This window comes from Sminthopsis crassicaudata, chromosome 2 (assembly GCF_048593235.1).
Source record: "Sminthopsis crassicaudata isolate SCR6 chromosome 2, ASM4859323v1, whole genome shotgun sequence".
Lineage (NCBI taxonomy): Eukaryota > Metazoa > Chordata > Mammalia > Dasyuromorphia > Dasyuridae > Sminthopsis > Sminthopsis crassicaudata.
Genome location: NC_133618.1, coordinates 408,406,328 through 408,427,259, shown reverse-complemented (window position 1 = coordinate 408,427,259; position 20,932 = coordinate 408,406,328). Strand labels below are relative to the sequence as shown.

The 20,932-nt window shown below is 34.9% G+C and overlaps 1 protein-coding gene across 5 annotated transcripts in view; it reads left to right on the top strand.

Moving 5' to 3' along the window:
* Nucleotides 1-20,932, top strand: part of EBF1 (EBF transcription factor 1) — a 451,723-nt gene that overhangs the window by 305,848 nt on the left and 124,943 nt on the right. The window lies entirely within an intron of this gene.

Sequence of the window (20,932 nt, the reverse complement as noted above, 5' to 3'; positions counted from 1 at the left end):
TTTATGGTTTCATTAGGGCTAAGATAGATAGATATTACTTTTTCCAGGAGGCTATTTGAAACACCTGCTTGTGATTGCATTTCTATTTCCATTCCTGTACTTAAAATTATTCTGATCTTCACATTACAGTAATGTTGCCTTTTTTTTTAATGCCCTTAGAGTCACTTAAGACACTGTATACATGGAGTTGTTTAGGTAAAGTAGCCAGGGAAACCATAGGGAAATACTCAGTACTCCTCAGACTATGCCCAATGGCTTACAAACTTAAGCTTTGTTTCTTATGTGGCTACTTCAATCCAGTGGCCAGAGTGCATGATGAAGACTAAGATGAACACATACATTGGCCTGTTGGTTTTGAATTCATAGACTTCTTCATTTCTAGGCAGTTTTTTTTTGACAAAATGTACAAAGGAGTCTGAGTGAGTCTCTTTGGAAGGATCACTGTAATAAATTCTCACTATTGGAAAAATAACTCAGAATACTTACCCTACTGATGGTAGAGTCATAATACTATCCTTATGTATGAATAACATATGTTGACATTTGGGTGGGGGGAGAAAGATATATGGCTATAGGAAAGTCTTTTGATTGCTCTGGCTCAGCTTGCCAATCCATAAAGTGGCCATGCTGCTATTAGCATCTTAGTAAAAGAAATAAAGTGCAATTTAGTTACCCATGGTACATTCCAGAAACATGTCTCAGCCACTTATTATATGCAGAGCATGTGGTTAAGCATTATAAATTTAGACAAGATTATTTCTCCTTCCTTGATAGTGGTTACAATTAAATGGGGAATATGTCCCATTCTCAAATAAGTATCATATACAACATCACAATAAATGAACTGAAGCTTTAAAAAAAGTGTTGCATAAAGTTCAAGGAGAGTGAGTGAATAAGTAAGTAAAACATTTATTAAATGTTTATTATGTTCTAGGCACTGTGCTAAGTGCTGGAGATAAACATGCATAAAAGCAAAAATAGCCCTTGCTTTCAAGAGCTTACATTCTAATTAGAGAAGATAATACATAAAAGCCAACTAGAAAGAGATGGGGGGAGGTTCTTGCCCCCAAGAATCAGAGAAAGTGTAATGGAAGAAGTGGCATTGTTTCTGGTACCTGGAAGTGACTCAGTCACTCAGCTAGTGAGCTTTTCTCTCTTAGCGTTTTATGATTTCCCTTCAGCAAAATAAGAATTCACATGGTCAGGTCCATATTGCTGATGATAAAAAAACTTTACTTCTTGTACTCTGCTGTCTGAATCACCCAACCACACATAGCCACCCACTCATTTAGACATTTCAAGCTGAAACATAAATATCTGTTCAGCAAAGGGTGAATATTGAATTACCATTCTGGAGATGTGTGGGAGTAGATTGGGTGCTTACTGCATGCAGCTTTGGGGACATTCTAATATTCTGCCTTACTATAAAATTTTTTTTCTGTAAAATACCATTTTAAACTATATTCTACAAAGAATATAGGTGCCAAACAGTAAGTCTGAAAAGTATTTTCCATCTCTGGATGCTTGCAGGAGCCTTCTTTTACCATTTTTTAAACCATCTCATTCTCAGGTAGCCTGAATTATTTTTGAGCTATTCCACACATCTCTATTTATATCCTGCTTGTCAGACAGTAGAAGGAAAGTTCCTTTCATGGCTCATCTTTCCACATATAAGTAGAAGCAGTGATCATGGTTTACATTCACACACAGCACTCCCTGTGTTACCTAAGGCCTCAGAAATGTAGTGCTCAAATAAATATTCCTACATTTCAAGCATAGTAGTTGACAAAGGGAAATTTGTTTTGTAAACTTGTGGCAGGAGGGAAGTAAAAGGGAGGGCAGAAGTCTACCTTCATGATAATTACAATTTATTTTCATTCATAAATATCTTGCAAATTTTATATTTATAGTAAACCACAAATAAACTGCTAATGTATTATTATATAGAAACATGTCTAGTATAGACTGAAGACATTTAAGTTGCTTAGTTGTTATCAGAACTCTTGGGTTGACTTAAAATCTAGTTAATTAGGAAAGGACTTTTGACCAAAACAATATTATCATTGGTCTTAAGGAAGGCAATGATTTAAAGCAGGGTGTCTTAAACTTTTTCTACTTGTGACCCCTTTTCACCTGAGAAATTTTTCTATGACTTCAGGTAGATAGATATAGTTGGTATAGAGGTGTGCAGCTATATATGTAAAATAGGTATACAAATACAAAAAAAAAACCCTTACTGATAATAAATCATGATTTCATGAACCTCACATTCAGTCATGAGATCCCATATGGAATTGTGAACCATAATTTAAGAAGCTGAGGTTTATCTGTGAAATGATAAAGTTTCTTATTTCAACCTGACAATCAGAGTTCTAGTTCTAGATCTTGCCAATGAGAATGACCTTAAAGCACCTTGTAAATCTTAGTTTTCTCATCTTTAAAATATGAAGTTGTTAGATCTAGAGCAAAACTAGAGTGGAATAACGATGGCTACTAACCTGCCCTCATTTAGCTGATATAAACAACTGATTTTAGCATTAAGATAGCAAGAATCATTAGTTAAAATAGAAATTACGAAATGATGCTCTGATACAAAGTACACTCTTGACTTGTTCACTGCAACTTTGTTTTATCTCCTAGAAGAGGGAATATTTCATTAGAAACATTCAGAAATCCTCTGAAGAAAAACCCACTATCTTCTCCCAGAAACATTTTGTAGTGTTTGCCTCAGGTGCCAATATTGCTAGTTATGGCTTTGTTGAAACTATTTGTTATTTGAGGTCCCTTCTAACTCTGAAATCCCTAAGTGTTGCTTGAGGTCAAAGGATTTTAAAATTGAAGTTCTGGTGTTGGTGTCTGCACCCATTCCTTCCTTTTACTTGGCAATGTTTGAAGGAGCTTACTACTTTTTTAAAAAAATCTGTGAATCATCATTATTATGATTGTTATTGTTCTTATTACTATTACTAATCATCATCTTTTTGTTTCTTCCTAGTCTCCAGGCATGTTTACTTGAATTTAAGAACAATTGTGGAATCAGTTTCTCTATTTTTTCCCCTGTGGCAAAATTCAGTGCCCTCAAAAAATGATAGTGCAGAGACCCTGTCAGTTTGCATGCTCTAACACTTTATTATCTAATGATCTAATATGCAACAAGGCAAAGTGCGGGGCGCTCATCATCCTGACACAGAATGCCTGAGAGAGGTGACTAAATTACTTTATGTACCATTAGCAAGAGCAGCTACGGTGAACTCACCGGGAGCATTTATGCAAATGTGTGTGAATACACTCAAGTGGCTTTGTCAGGCAGCCGACTGACAAGCAGTTTAAACACTCATTTTTTTTTTTTTTAAAGGGGCAGTTTTTTTTTCCCTTTAGTATATGTGTGTATGTGTTTCTCTTACCCCCTCCCATTTTGGTAATAAATCATTTGAATCTTTGATGATGGCTTTGGAATAAGATTGAGAGGCCACATGGAGCTGGACAGGTCATGTAGAACAATATGTGTGCATGGTTAGTAAAACTTTTCCAACTAGGGCTTTTAGAAGCCTAGATTCAGAGCTTGAAGACACCTCAAAGAATATCTAATTCAGTCCTTATTTTATAGATCTGTCTTCCCAGTAGTTGCCAAAGTGATTTTTCTTAAACACAAATCTAAACATATTATTCATTACTAAAATAAACAAAACAAAACAAAACCAAAAGAAACAAACAAGCAAACCCAGAATTCCAGTGGATCTCAGTTAACTCCAAGATAAAATATAAATTCCATTGTTTGGCTTTTAATGTTTTCACAACTTGATTCCACCTGTCTCTCTAGTCTCATTTTATATCCCTCCCTTTCCCACAAATCTGAAAGTGCAGCCAAACTTACTTTCTCTTTCTTTCTCACATGTATTATCCTATTCCTAAATCTTTGGGTTTTTGCAATAGCCATCTTTCAAGCCTCCAATGCACTCCCTCAGTACTTCTGACTCATATAATTACTATTTCTCTTCAATATCCAGCTTAATTGTTGTTACTCTCTGTTAGTGCTCTTTCCTAGCTATCTTGTATTTAACTTCTTTGTATTTATTTTTTAAATGTATGTACCTATGTATGTACTTGTTATCATGCTCAATAAATGCTTATTTGTTAGTTGTTTGACTATTCTAGATTTTTGTAACCTGAAGGCTTCAAGAGTTGAGAATTTTGGCTTGGAATTCTGTCTCCTAAGGTCCCAATCCTGTTACCAAGTACAGTCTGACTTCTTAGTGAAAAGTCTAAGACCTTTAACAGCCTTATTTTTAAAAAAGAGGTTTTTGGACTTTAAATAATTTGTAGAACAAAACGAATGAGAAAATGAATCATGAATGAATACCTCTGCCAAATATATAGAGCATGTAAAGAAAAGTGAAAATGTTAGAGGAAAATGGGGTATTTGATCCAACCCTAAAATGTTAGTTAAAAACAACAACAACAACAGGAGAATGGTAAATAATGACTAAATCTAATCAAAACTTCTATTCCACGATTTATACTTTTGTGGGAAAGTTATATCTTTTATTGCACTACTGAGCACAGGCCTTTCAGCTATCATTGATCCTATGTGTTTTTCATTTTTAGAGAATATTAAACTTCTTTAATAAATTCTTGAATATATTTGTATAATACTATAATATCTATCTTTCAGCTCTAGTAAATATTTGTGCTTAACAACATAAAGAATATCTAACTTTGAGGGGAAATGGTAAGCAAGAAGGGATAAGAAATAGGAATAAAAATTTATTTTTTCTTTCCTTCCCCATCCCCCATCCCCTTAAACTAAATGTTATAATGAAGATACACATAATAAATTCATATTGTGTCAAGAAAAGAATACTGAAATTATACAATTATGAGACTCAGAGTTGGAAGGGATCATAAACCACATCTTGTTCAGCCATCTCAGTTCACAGATGGAGAAACTGAGGCTTAGAGAGAGGAAATTACTTGCCCATGGTCATATAGATTGTACATAAGAATTTGAGCCTAGGTTGCTTGATTCCAAGTTGAATATTCTTTCTAATAAACACACTACTTTCTGGGAGACAAGAGCTTTATTTCTGACTCTGTTACTAGCCAGCTGTTTTTACCTTTCTGGACTTCACTTTATTAATCTGCATAAGTAGGTGATAAATAAGAACATCTTTGAAGGACCCTAATTGTTTCTAAGAATCTATGATTTGATGACCCAGAAGCTCATGTTGCATTGGACATGGCTGAACACTTCCATATTGTCATGCATTTTTGACCAAGGTATTAGTTTGTGCTGGGAGACTTTGGATAAATTATGGTTTTATGGAATATAAAAACTGACCTGTTTAGATAGTGGATTATGTGATCACAAAGCTACTTAGATATATGTCTCTTCTGGCATTTCTGCAGGTTACATGGGACCAAAACAGGTTTTGATTAACTCAGGTTCAATTAAATGTGCTCTTAGAGTCATACAGGCCCAGGGCAAGATTGTTCTCAGTTGGTTATTAACTTGGCCTTTCATTGTTGGGTTTACCAGGATCATGCAGGTGTTTACTTTGGCTTGAAGCTGTCTGTCTGATTACTCCTCAGTACATATAAACAACATGTGTATTCAATACTGAAGAAAAATCAAGGACTATGAAAATTTCTTTTCTTGATGGTATCAGCTAATAGGTTTTTCTCCATAGAATTATAAAATCTCAGAATTGGAAGAGACTTCACAGACCATTCAATCTAATCTATATTTAAACAAGAATATCTTCGCCAGCATCCCTGACAAGTGGTCATCCTCTCTCTGATTAAAGACCTCCAGGGATGTGTGGAGATCACTACTTTTCAAGACAGTTCATTCTGCTTTTGGACAATTCTAATTATTAAGAAGTTTTTCTTTGAATTGAGTTGAAATCTGCTTGTAATCGACTTAAAAACAATTTTCTTATTGGCCTAATTTCCACTTAGAGATTATCTAGTTCAATCCTTTTATTTCATAGTTGACAAACCTGAGCAAGTAACTTCCCCAGTGGCATACAGGGAGTTGATAATGAAATATCTATACATTACTTGCCTATCTAGGTAATTGAACTCAAATTTTGTGTGCCCCTAAAAGCAATTGTCAGAAATTTAATCCCCTAAATCATCATCTTTGTTATCTTTTTCTTTTGCAGGTGCTCTTGTTGAATAATTATAAAATCCTAGCATTTTCCAGTATAGAGCTGAAAAGAAGTTTAAAGATAAACTAGCCCAATTTTTAAAAATTTTACAGATATGGAAATTAATATTCAGAGAGATGGTGTTACTTAGTTAATCTCTGGGGTTAATTCATTGGGATTAATCATTGGAATCATTAGGACTAAGAGTAATATTTCCCAGTTCTCAATTTGGTATATTTTTCATTGTACAAAAATTGAAGAATTGAGCATACTTTCCTCACCAACTTTTCTCCAAACCCATTCTCATCCCTCTTCCCCCCACCTCTAAGAAAGACTTCTATATTAGGTTAGCAATCTTTTTACAATTTAATGCAAGAATACAAGGGTGTAGTAGTAGTCAGGATAGGGTAAAATTTCAGGAGATATGCCATCAGCCCCTAACATCAGTTTTCAGTCCCTTTTTGCATTCCTGTTTTCAAAAATGGAGCTTGGACTAATGCCTGCTTGCTGGTCTCTCTGGGAATTACAATGACAAATGAGAAGAATGTCTGTAAAATCACTTGAGCTTCCTGGAAGAAATGCAGTCTCCAGATACAAGTGCAGAGAATGAATGGCACCTCTCTTCAAACTTAGATGACAGCCCTTAATTTGACTGGTGTCAGTGCAAAATTACAGTCAGGCCCACTTAGGCAGGAGAGCCATAGTGAAGAGGTCCAGGTTAAGTAGAAAAATATTGGTGTCATCTTTTGGTTACTGTGGGTGGCATATCACATCTTATTAATTGATTTTTCTACCACAAAAAAAGATGACAGAGATGCAAGAATAGAATACTGGGGTTAAGAATATCCAGATATCGTAAAATATTGCATTGAGGCCTATGTTTTCAAACATCAGATCAGGCCTTTTTCTTTGTAGTGGAAAGAGAGCGATTGCCTTTGTCCATAATATAAAGGATTAAGTATTATATATTTACATATATGTATATATATTTACAAACACACACATATATACATACAGATATATGTAATATATATGTGTATACACACACACATATATATATATGTGTGTATATATATCTATATCTATAAACACACATATATATATGATGGTGAACAGGACTTAAAACAAATACTGATTTTCAGAGGAGCCCTTGAAATATGAATAACAGGGACTTGGGTAGCCAGTAAGAGCTCAGCTGAAAGACAATGCTCAGACAACTCTTGACAAGGTGGTCTGTATTAGTGTCGTTTGAATCTTATCCAAATGGTGACATTACCAGAAAGGAGGAAGAGTGTTCAAACTTAACAATGATACCTAATAACATTTTTTCATTTTAGTGACATATAGCATTTCTCCTATTTCTCTGAAGTCCAGCCAGGGAGTAATGACTGTAAATTAGGTTTATTCAAAGTTGGTTCATAGTATAGCTTTTTAAAAAATCAAACATTATTTGTTTCTTGGGTAAAGGAATTATATGTCTATAAGTTTATTTTTTAGCCTTTTTAAATGTGGTCCATTTTCCAAGTGGCATATCATATGGTTCAGTGATTTTTGTGAGAGGGTTAAGTGACTTGTCTAGCATCACAGGGCTTATAAATGTCTGAGGCCAGATTTGAACACCAGGATTAGTGTCCTATCTACCTAATTGCCCCAAGTAAAATTTTTAAACAACGAAATATTGATTGCATTTATTATACAACTTATATATTCCCTTTACTCTAAGACATCATAGTATAATAAATAGATTATTGGATCAGGAATTAGCAAATTCCCTATGTTGGTGAATTCATATGTCATTTTTAATTTTTTCCATCTCTTTAATTTTAAGAGGGACAAATAGACTGTTGTTATTTTATTTACTTGCAATATTGTTTTAACTCATTTTCTTTATAGAAATGATTCCTTGACTCTAGAGACCTCAGAGTTTAAGCAATCAAAAAAATAATAATAGTTCACATTTTTCTACTGCATTATAGTTTACAAAGCACTTTGCTCACAGCAATCATGTGAAGTAGGTAATGCAGCTCTATGTTATAGATGAGGTTATTGCTATTTAGAAAATGTGACTTGTCCAGGATCACATAGCAAATTAATTATTGTATATTTTATTTAAACCCAAGTCCTCTGAATTTAAGTCCCATCTTCTTTCTGGTATAACATAATGACCCTCATAGAGGAAAAAAATTGGTACTGTTATAAGATAATTTACATAATAAAATTGGCATAAGCTAAAGGAACATTCATTATTATAGAGGATATTTACTAAAAAACCACACTGGAAATAATGTTTTCACTGATATAGGATTTTTGGCTTATACTATCTTGTATCAACTCTTCAATGAGGCTGTTGACTCATAAATTGAGGCAAACTTACAAAATTGTATGAGACTTGATAAATGAGTGATCCACAAGAGACTTGTTCTGTGGACTAATTAAGCATATTCATAGGAAGTGATAGCTGCATGGCATTATGGACTGAAAGGGCAAGACTTTCTTTTTTTTTTTTTAGGCACAGTTTTCTATCCCATGTTTAGTTACAAGAGCATAATAATTATGTATGTTTATTTGCATAATTGCCTTCTCAAAACTAGTAGCATCTCCCTGCAGCACTTTTTCACAAGTACTAACAGCACTTGAGATTTTTAAAGGCCAAAAAGCCTAGGATTCAAATGATGTGAACATGAAAACAAAGCCTTCCATGTGTCATCCAGAAATTTCCCTTGGGAAGAGACATTATGGAACAGTGGTTAGTGGTTTAGTTAAAATCCATTTTGTTTTGTTTTGTTTGCAAAGTTTCAAATCCAGAAATGCAACTTTTCAAAGAAAAACAAAACAAAACAAACTTTGCTCATAAATCATCAAGGAAGGTCTTTAGAGCCCTGGAACAACTTGGGGATAGCCCTCCTTCTGAAATCTGATGTGGAGACTACTAGCATGAGAATTCCTTGGGGGGGAAAATCATCAAATGTGTTATTTTCTGCTTTGTCCTAAAATTGACCCAGAAAAGGAACCTGTTGGTATGTGATGATTGCTTCCACAAGGCCATAAGGATTAAATATACTTCACTACATCATGGAATTTTTGGGTAAAACAGTTATCTGCCCCATCTTAGCATTTAGCATATTTGACCAGCTAAATAATAATTGCACTTATATTAAAGTCTACATAATTCAAGGTAGGCTTACTTAGGATTGATAAAACATCACTGTTTCTCACAGAGCATATTGCTTCCATTTGTTTTTAATATTAACCTACTTAGCCTCCACAAACTATTCTAGGACAACTGAAGAATATAACCACTAGATTAAAGGAAAGGTGGTCATTTCCATTAGACAGACTTCTTCTCTTTACACCTTGGACAGCTCCAAAGGGGGATTCCTTGAACCCCATGAATGAGGTATGGAATCTTTAAATAAATTAAGAATACCACATTCCTTTGTGAGACACATTCCTGACACTTCCCTTCATCCACCCATCCCCAATTTGATTCTTTTATGGTGTCAGTTTGGTTTTGAGAAATTTTTTTCAGGATTTGGTGGGAAAGAGTATTAACTTTTAAGCCTGCATGAAACTATTTTGAATGCTATAAATTATTTGCTAAATAGATTTTGATGGAAAAAAGCATATAAATATACCTTTTCTACCTCCCCCAGAGAGGATATTTTTGATCCCTTCTGCAAAATGCATCAAAATAAATATTCTTTTTAAAGATAATAATATTTTATTTTCTTAAAACCCTAAACCTCTCCAAAACAAAGTAGTCTCTGTTCCTATACATGGTGGGTTTTATTTTTGTTTTAAGTATGAGAGTGTTAGGGAGAAAAAAATTAGTTTGGAAAGGTATAGACTCCTCTACGGATTTGGGTGAAAGAGAGAGAAAAAGCTAAGGTCCAAACAGGCAGCACATTATGATAATATATACAGAGCCAGCTGGACACTGAGAAAAGCTGACATTTTATTGTCAAGGGCACAATTGCTCATCAATTTCAGAGACAGGAGTTGAGTTCGAATGACAGAGAAAGCAGTAACTGTTGAAACTGATGCATAAAAAGAGCCAAGCCTAAAGACAGGAAGTCCTGGCAGCTCCGGAAGGGGTGGCTCTTTGTTTTCTCATCTGGCTCTTACCCTTCCTTCTAACCTTAACATCTGTCAGCTCGATCCACCTGGTCCCTTGCATGATTAGCCCACTGAAGAGGGAGATTGGTGGTGCTAATTTTAACCCCACAGGACTAGAATCCCTACCAAAGAAAATGGGTCCATTCAGCTTAAAGGAAACATACCCTTGCTTCTAAACCAACAAAGGTCCAACAAAGGCATTCAGAGAGGCTAAAAATTGCTCATCACATGTTCCCATTTTATTCAAGTCCCAGTGCTAAGTATCCATGCTGGATATGGAGGACACTACACTGAGATTTGAGAGTCTTAGTAACTGGTGGGAAAGTTAGTACAGGTTTGAGCCTGGAGTCAGGGATACCTGATTTCAAGTCTAATCTTAGATACTTACTAGCTCTGTGACTCAAGGGAAGTCATCTTATCCTTCCACCTACCTCAGTTTCTTCAACTATAAAATAGGGACAATATTAATACCTTTCCCCAGGAGGTTATGTAAGGATCAGATGAAATGTTGATGATTTACAATCTTTGATCTCAGGGAGGTTACACGTCAGGTTACCCTTTGGATAACCTATCACATTTTCTGCAACTATATTTTGTGGACTATGATGATGATTCTGTTAGATGTAAGATTTCATGAGTTGGTAAGACAGTCCCAATACTCTGGTTCTGACTTTCATTTTTGAGAAAATAAAATCAATACCTTTTTATAGAACTACATTTCTCTCATAGCCATAGTTCCAGGCTTCTTTTTTTCTTTTGAAACTAGATCTCCCCATCTCCCTCCGGTTGGTGGCCACTCATTGGCCAATCCTACTGCTGATTAGCACGGGCACTTTTACTTGTTCCCCTCCTGATCTGGGCTGGTTAATCCATTCTTAAGCAGCCTGATAGCTCCCTATTCTTGAGGAGCTCAGTATATATCAGTACTGGACTTAGTGCAAACATGATAGCTTAGAATAATCCAACTTAGAACTCCCTAGCTCAAGCTATCCACCAGGATCAGAAATGCCAATATTAGGAATTACAAGCATGCTCCATGATATCCAGTTGAGAATTTTCTCAGTCCTCTGGCAGAAGTAGTCATTTATTGGTGGAAAGAAGCTGACTATTTTAAGAGACCATATAGCAATGCAGAAGCTTATTCCAACTTGCGTGTTTGAGGGGTCTCCCTGGGGCATAAGTCAATCTTACCACTACAAAATGGAAAAGGCTTAAATTCAATTATTTAATTTCATTTCAACAAGCACTAATATATATCAGGCACTAGACTAGGTACTAAGAATAGAAAGACACAGATGAAAACAGTTCTCACCTCAAGAATCTTATAGTCTACCAGAAGACAGAAGGGAGGCAGTCACACATGTCCCCACAAAAGAAAATATAAGATATACGCAAAGTAATTTTTAAAGGAAGCATCAATAATTGAGGGGGCTCAGGAAAGCCCTTGTGTTGGTAGGAAGTAGAAAAACTTTGAATGAAGTTAAGAATTCCACGAGGCAGAGATGATAAAGGAGAGTAGTAGTTTAGACATGGGAGTCAATCTATATAAAAGCATGGAGCACATTATGTTATATATAGGGAGTACCATGTATGGCATTTTTGCAGGATGTAAGATGTGTAACAAGGAGTAATAGAAAATAAATCTAGAAGATTGCAAAGGACTTGAAATGCCAAACAAAAGAGCTTATATTTTTATCCTAGAGGCAATAAGGACTCACTGGAGCTTTAAGAGCAGGGAAGTGGTTAAGAATTTAAGAATATCACTTCAGCAGCTCTGTGCAGACTGGATCAGAGAAGGGAGGGAATGGAGGTAAAGAAACCATTTAGAAGGTTATTAAAAGTGAAAGAGAAAGGGATGGTTGAAAGATAGGTTGTGGCATGGGGAGAGAATTGAACAGATTTGACAACTGATTGGTTTTGAGGTATGGAAGAAAAATAAGCATTAAAGAAGACCTGAGATTGTGAACCTGGGTAACTGGAAGAATAATGGTGCTGTTAATAGGAATTGGGAGGTTAAGAGAAGCAAGAGGGAGTGAGTTTGGGAGTAGATATTTTGGATTTGAGGTGTTATAGGATATCTAAGTAGATATGTCTAGCAGGCAGTCAATAATATAGAAGTGAGGAGATAGATATGTAGATTTAGGAGTCATTTATGAAGAGATGATAATTAAACCAATGGGAGCTGATGAGATATTAAATAGAAGTTTGAAAAAAAATCTGGGAGATGTAGTGAACTTAGAAGTTTAGTAGAAGTCTGCTTTGTGATATAGAGGCCAATAAAACTAATGTGAAGTTAGGCTGCATTAAAAGAGGCTTAATATCTAGGACTAGAGAAGTGATAAGCTGGCTATATTTTACCCTGAGTAGACCCCAATTGGGATATTGTGTTCAATATTGGGTATCACATTTTAACACTATAGTGGAGTGACAAGAATGAGACGTAAGAATTGATTGAAGTTACTAATGATGTTAGCCTGGAGAAGAGAAGTTAATCATCAGTTAATTAATTACATAGGGATTATGCATAGTTATAAGTTTTTGAAGTTGTGAAAGAGATATTTTAGTTGTCCTGCTTGTGTCTAGAGGAGTGGGAGCAATAGGTGGAAATCACAAGAAGGACATTTGGACTTGGTATAAAGAAATGTTTCCCAACAATTTTGTGCTATCTCCAAATGGAACAGGCTATTTCAGGAGGCAGTGAAGTTCCTCTCATTAAAGGCTTTCAAACAAAGACTGGATGACCACTTGTAAGGTATACTGTGAAAGGGATTCATGTTCAGGTAAGGGTTAGACTAAGTGACCTCTGAGGTCCTTCTAACTCTGGGATTCTATAATTCTATAACTATTCCTTTTTTTCATTGTTGGGTCTGTGTAGACCTTCTCAATGTTGGACTTCAGAGGCGGGAAGAAATTCTTTGGGTATTTGATCCTGTAACACAATATACGCATCAAGTGAAACAAATTGACGGCACTTCTCAAAGGAGAATTGAAAAGCCAGATCAGTTCTAAATCCCCAGAGTAAGTCAGTTGGCATGTGGAATGGTATATGGGAAGGTACTTTTCTGGGTTGAGAGAGAAAATCCTGGTATCACATCACGTTATCAGGTCCCACATCTAAAATGCAGTGTGCCAACTCTGCAACTTGAAATTCTCAGTGGGCAGAAAAGAAACTTTATAGAAATTGGGTGATCATCATCTTTATCAGATGAATATGATGCCATCGGCTTGATTTAGTATCTTAGGGAAATGGGATTTACCTAGCAAGAGGGAGGAAAACAGTCTGGATTTTAGAACTTTAAATCAGAAAACATTGAGGGGGAAAAAGGAATAATAATAAAAACCTCAATGTCACTTTTCTACCAGCCTGTGACATGCAATCTAGTTCTGAAACAAAGGGCTGAGAGATGACATAGTAATTAAAATACTGGCTAAACTTATGCTGCCAGTCAGTAATAACAGAGGGGCCAACACAGGAAACCAGAGGGTAACCAGAGGAGGGAGAAAGAGTGAAACATAAAAACAACACTCTCACACCACAGCATACAGATATGAATCTGAATTGACCAAAGAAATACCTGACCACTAAGCATGAAAGTGGAAACTTTTGTGTCCATGTACATACACATATATGCATAGGTATGTGTATGTGCACATGTATGTAAATTTAGAGGAAGGTAAAAAGAGCTGTAAGACACACCAATGCTGGAGATTTTAAGGTAAATTGCATTAAAATCATGTAAGAAATTAGGTCATCTAATAGTAATAAAATGAGAGAGAGAGAGAGAGAGAGAGAGAGAGAGAGAGAGAGAGAGAGAGAGAGAGAGAGAGAGAGAGAGAGAGAGAGAGAGAGAGAGAGAGAGAGAGAGAGAGAGAGAGAGAGAGAGAGAGAGAAGGTTTTTAATGTATATCCTTCTGCCTCACATTAGATGTGAGTAGATGGTAGATAGGACACGGAGATTGGAGTCAGAAACATTCCTCTTCTAGAATCAAAATCAAGCCTCATACACTTACTAGTTTTGTGGCCCTGGTCAAGTCATTTAAACCTGTTTGCCTCAGTTTCCTCTTCTATAAAATGACCTGGAGAAGGAAATGACAAAGTACCCCAGTATTTCTGCCAAGAAAACTTCAAACAAGATCACAAAGAGTCAGGCATGACTGAAAATTGCCTGAATAACAAAAGCTAAACTTGAAACAACTCTGTCTTGATGTTTTAAAAATAAATAGAAATGTTAATACATTTTTAGGTTAAGACATGGTTAAAAAGTCAGGATTTCAGAAATAAAACAGATGGACTTTTTAAGCTTCTTTTATTCTTTCATTGTTTCTCATTCTGAACATTTCAGGCAGGGAAATAATCATTTCCTTCTCCTCTTTCCCTCAGAATGTTTTTTGGTCCTAAGATCATATATTTACAAGTAGATCTTTACAAGTAGAAGGGATTCAAGATCACCGTTAGGAGCCAGCAGCTAGTTGTCTACTTCTTAGTAGCATTTGTAGAAAATCTCTTATTTTAGAAATGCTAAGAAGGGAAAGTATAACTATTTCAGGTTCTGCATTATCAAATAATTACATTCTAGAATGGGAGGGGACATTTAGCTGAACTTAATTTCTCCACAGGAACCCTCTTATTTTACAGATGAAGAAAATCAGATTCTGAGATGTTAAATATTATGTAAGGATTTTGAAGTTAAAGTCTAGCTTCAAATCCTAGTTCTAACTATTATTTGGATTTATCATCTACTATTTGTATTGGTTGACTTAGCAACCTACTTGTGCCTCATGAGGGGCACAGAATAGGTGATCTTTGAGGTACTCTAGTCCTGCTGTACTCTTGTAGTTGCTATCCACATGAAATGTAAAAAAAGAAGAAAATTTAATTATAGAAAGGCATCATTATACAGGTGAAAGAAACTTAGAGTAGATAGAAGTCAATAGTTAGGAGACCTGAGTTCTAGTCTCTCCACTAAATAAGTGTGTGACTTTGGGAAATTTCTTTCTCCCTTCTATCTGTGTTTCTACTTGTGTAAAATGAGCATACAATACTCCCATTACTTACCTCATAAAATTGTTGTGAATAAAACTCTTTAGAAACTAAGATTTTGTTTAAATGTAGCATTTTTAAAGAGTTATAATGCTTTGATACATTAGTTGAAGTACTGAGGTCTTATTGTGGGAGACACAGAAAATTCAGAATCCACAAATTATTATTTCCCCAAATATTCTTATTTATTAAAGGATTTAGAATCTTCTGATGATAGAGGGTGAGCTAGGTTTTTCTCCTGTTCAAAGGAGCTTTTGGCAGTACATATCTGCGTACAATTCTCATGTGAGCTACAAAAGGGGAAAACAGGTCATGTGTTAGGGCAGTAGCTCCTTGCTTAAATCTCTTTCTCAAGGCAGTTTCACCATATATTTGAGCCAGTTGTAGATTCTAGAACTTAGACTGCTGTTTTTCAGTGTTTTGGAAAAAGTCCTGAACTTTTCCTTACTTTAATTAGTTGAAAATCAGTGAAGTTTTCCTTGCATGTAGTAGGTACTGAAATATTTGTTGAATAAATAAATGACTAGTAAATATAGAGGAAAAATATACTCCCAAAGTTCATTTCCTTCTTTGCCTATAATCTATTTGTTCATCACATTAAACCTTTCCTTTCATAGATGTAAACACTTATTTTGATTGAACATTGTTATGGCTGAATAAAGATGGAAACATGACATCAGATACTCGAAAAATGTAGATTTCAATAGAGGTAGTTTTACCCATGTTAAACATATAGAAGTTTAATGTTGCATATTCAGCTGTTCAACTTATAATGATAGAAAGTCTTCTAAGCCTGACAAATTTACAGCATTTACATCATTCCTGAATTGGAATTGCCATTTGTATTACTGAGTTACGTTGCCATGTTTTGCGCTCAGACAGGAGTCTAGGAAAAATATATATTTTTTTATTTTTAAATTTGTATGTGGTCCATTGTCTTCTGCAGAATATATCTACAATTAGAAATAGATGCTGATATACTATAAAGTTAATGGACACACATGATACGCTTTATCTTAGTTTGGGATTTCTATGGTCTCAAGGAAATTGCTTGGAAAGAAAGACAAGTCATATATGATAAATATCCAATTAATGATACAGAGAAGTAAATGTTATATAGTTAAACACTCCAATAAAGGAAATGATAGTGTGAGCAAAGATACTGGATAGGGAAATACAGAGTTTGTCTTGGTTAAAGAGAGTAGACAAATCTAAGTGGATCACGTATATAGGAAAAGCATGGGAAATTATAATAAGATAAGCAGATTTGATATAGATTTTGGAAAATTTTGAATATCAGGTAAAGAAATTAGGATTTTTCCTGAAGGCAATACAAAACCATTGAAATGTTTGTTGTTGTTTTGGTGATGGTGGCTATTTTTTAGCACTCAAGTGACATCTGATAAATATATATAGGATGGCTTTTAGAATTCAAAATAGATTATTATGTTAGTTTGTATTTCTAGAAGAAATGTAGTCATTTATGAGGAAGCTGCATACTCTCAAAATGGAGTTAAAATGGAGCCTGCATCCCATCTTTTCATTGCTGCTGTCGCGTGGGTGAATACAGTGATGTATATTCCAGTGCTGGTGACATCACAGATCATCACCACGGAAACATCTGTGCTATCACAAACAGTGGACTGCAGCATCACTGAGTGTATCAGGCAGCAGAGGAAACTGGTTAAAAATGATAAGACTCAATAATACAGCTTAAACTTACTCACACTTGGCAATCTCAACTTTGGATGTGAAAGGAAATGCAGGCAGAATTATGCCTCATAGCATAAAACAGTAGCTTCTGAACATCATGAAATGTTTGGACATGTCTTTGAGAAACATTCACTACATGGTTCCGCTAAAGTCATTCCTGGTGTTTCCATGCAATGTGTCAAAGAAAACCATTACAGTGGGTCAAGAATTGGTTGGATATGATCTAGCAGTTTTGCAGAGAAATGCTAAGAAGGGACAATATAATTATCAGATTTTGCATTATTGAATAACAGCATCTTAGAATGGGAGAGAACTTAAAAGGTTATCCAATTCAACTCCTTGCTTAATACAGGGATTTCCTTTGTGATATTAAAATAGTCATCCAGAGGAGTTTTTCTTTGGAGAGGGGGCAAGAGAGTGGCAGTTAATGAAATCTTATAATTTTGAATTTGGATGGGACTTCAAAGACACTTTGTCCAACCCATGTCTTGAAATAAAAATCCATCTGCAGCTTCCCTGACAAATGTCCATAAGCTTGAAGACTTTTATTTAGGAAGAAGCCTATGTATTAAGAATTGTAACTTTTGTAAAGTTATTTTTAAGTATATACAGAGCCAAAGTTTTCTTCCTTATAGTTTTTAAGCCATTGACCTTAGTATTGCTCTCTGAAACCAAAAATAATCATATAACAAGATTTGATATGGAAGAATCTTCCAAGATCATCTAGTCCATCTTATGTATTTCATAGAGAGGCTATCTGGAGCATAGAAAGCAGTTAATTGACTCAGCTAAAATTAGGGTTATAGGCAATGAAGCCAGAATGCGCTCCTCCCACCAGGCTTCTTTTCTCAGGGTTTACCATTTCTGATCTTCTCACATAGAGTTCTTTTGGTATGATTTTCAGTTCCCTCACACATTAACATTATTGATAATTTAATGTAAATATGAAAATGCTAGATTATTGTGAAAATCATCTAAAGCGTAGCTTCCCGATATCAGAGTTAAAATTCCTCAAAAAGATATATTAATATTATCATGTAAAGCAAAGGCCTACTTAAATGTAATGAATGCTTTTAATTATCTCTTGCAGGACTGGATCTGTATTAGATGCTATACATATATTGTTGTTTAGTTGTTCAGTCACAGCTAATTCTTTGTGACCCTGCGGACCATAGTATGCTAATAGTGTCTGTGGGGTTTTCTTGGCAAAGACACTGTAGCAGTTTGCAAACAGGGATAAGTGACTTGTCCAAGTTCTCATAGCTAGTGAGTGTTTGAGGCCATATTTTGCACTCAGATCTTTCTTACTCTTGACCCAGCATACTATCCACTGAGCCATCTAGCTGACTCTAGGAAACACACACACACACACACACATACACACACACACACACACACACTCTCTCTCTCTCAGTTCTTTTTTTTTTTTTTACAAAATAGTAATTTATTTTCTCCTTAATTACATTAAACAATTTTAACATTAAAAAAAAAATTTAATCCCAAATTTTATTCCCCTTTTCCCTTCTTCTTTCCCTTAGATGGTGAGTCATCTTATATATATTATACATGTGCAATCATGTAAAACATTTCCATATTATTGGATGATCCATGTCTTGGATGATTATTTCATCCAAAAAGATGCAAACAAAAAAAATGAAAAATAGTGTGCTTCAGTTTATATACAGATAGTATCTTAATCTGAAGGCAGATAGCATGCTTCATCATGAATCCTTTGGGGTTGTTTTGGATCATTGAATATTCTTAAGGAACTTAAGTCTGTTTAAGAAACCTAAAACAATGCACACATGAAATAGCCAAATGTTAATGCAAGATAGCATATAAGTTTTCTCTGGAGAGATAGAGAAAATTGATAACCATGGGAATTCTGAAGAATAAAGAGATGTCTGTTGTAGTCAGGGAAAACTTCATGAAGGAGTTTGGATTTTTACTTGAGCTTTAAAGTTGAAGTAAAATTTCAAGTGAGGAGTAGAAGTAACACTATGTAAAGGCACTGCAAAATGCAATATTGCCCATGATGTGTTTGGAGATTGTGAGGAGTGGACTGAAGCTGAGTTTGTTTTGAGCTGTCATGTATTCCATTCTGCATTTTAGAATTGATGAGTTGGAACATATGTAATTTGGAGAATAGTAAAAGGACTAAAAAATTTGACACAAGGAACAGTTGAAGAAATTAAACATGTTTAGCATGGGGAAAAGAAGACATTGAAGATATACAATAGCTGCCTCTGACTCTGAAGGATTGACTGTGGAAGAGAGATTAAAGACTCATTCAATTTATTCTGTCTTGACTGAAGAGAAGGAAACTAGGATCAATGTTTGAAAGTTACAAGGGAATCACATTTCATGTAGTTGTAAGGAAAATCTTCCCAACAATCTGGACCACCCACAAATGGAATGATTTACCATGTAAGGTGATTAGTTATTCATTACAAGAGGCTTTTGAGTAGAAGGCAGTTGTCTATTAGTAAGGGATCCCATGGCTGGGATTAATGTGTCAGGTAAAGTATTGGACCAACTTGCCTCTCAGGTTGCTTGTACTTGCAGATTCTATAATTCTATAAACTTGAAAAATCTAGATTTTGTACCCAGTTTATAAAAGACAGATATCAACTCTGAGACAAATTATGTGGAGGAGAGATTTGAATTCAGATCCAAACTTAGTATTCCTTATTTTATTTATTCCTAGTAAAATAGGCTGCTTTTCTCATACACAATAAGAACCTCCCTGACAGTGAAGAAACAATTTCTGGAATAATTTCTCTGCCCTTATTAGTTTTAAAAGCAAAAGACAAATATAACTCTATCTAAAGAAATATGTAGTCCTGAATCTAAATCACTTATATGTCTTCATTTTCACCATGCTTTGGTCAAAAGTAGTCTAGTAAAAAATCCTACAGAAAAACAATCGATTTTTTTGTTTGTGTTTTTCTAAATAAAACCTAAATTATGTGAAGAATTTTTTGACCCTTCCATGAATAACAACACAAAAAGCAAAGGAGACGATATTTTGGTAATACTGATAGCAGACAAGATCTTCTTGGTCTTTAATATGTGATGATAGATTGCTTTAAGTACAGTTTAAAGTATTTTGGCCATATCTCCATCATAAATGGCCATTATAAATATCTGACAAATTTGTCACCAAATAGAGGAGAAAGACTCCTCCATAACCAAAAGTTCTTTTTTCTCCCTTTTCCCTATCTTTTGTTCTCTCCTTCCCTCCCTCTCTTCCTTGAAAAGTAGCCTTTCAGTTAGCAACATGCGGTATAATATATCAGGAAACCTACCAAAGATCAACTTTCCCACTTCTTGCTGTTTCATGGTAGCTGGTAAGATAGAATCATGCACCAACAAAACACACAAACATACACACAGTGACATGTCAGTGTTCTTTAGGTAATATTCTTTATGCCCTATGCACTATTTTACAAATGTTGAAAATCCAATGAAAATGGAGGAATACAGAGTTGTTAATAACATAACTTATGAAACCATATTTACTTTAAGTGTTTGTGATCAAGAAGAGAAAATTTTCTGAAGCAGTCTCATCAGGATTAGCAACCTTGATATTATATAAAATGATCTGTTAAATATATTTATCTACATATATCAGTGGCTGTTTGTATCATGACCTCATGAAATAAAAACAGGAAGAAAAATACATATATAGACCCTGCATAGTTTTTAGGGTTTTTTTTAGAAAAAAAAAACAATAAAGTTAATATGTTTGACAATAAGAGAGCAGGCTCACTTCAGCTGATATGGCTAATCAAACACTGAATTATTTGTGTGCATCTGTATTTTTAAGTCTAGAGTTTAGTCATGCTCCTGGGCACAGGAAGACTTCAAATTTTATATTCAGATAAGGAAAGGCAACCTTTGAGAACAGATG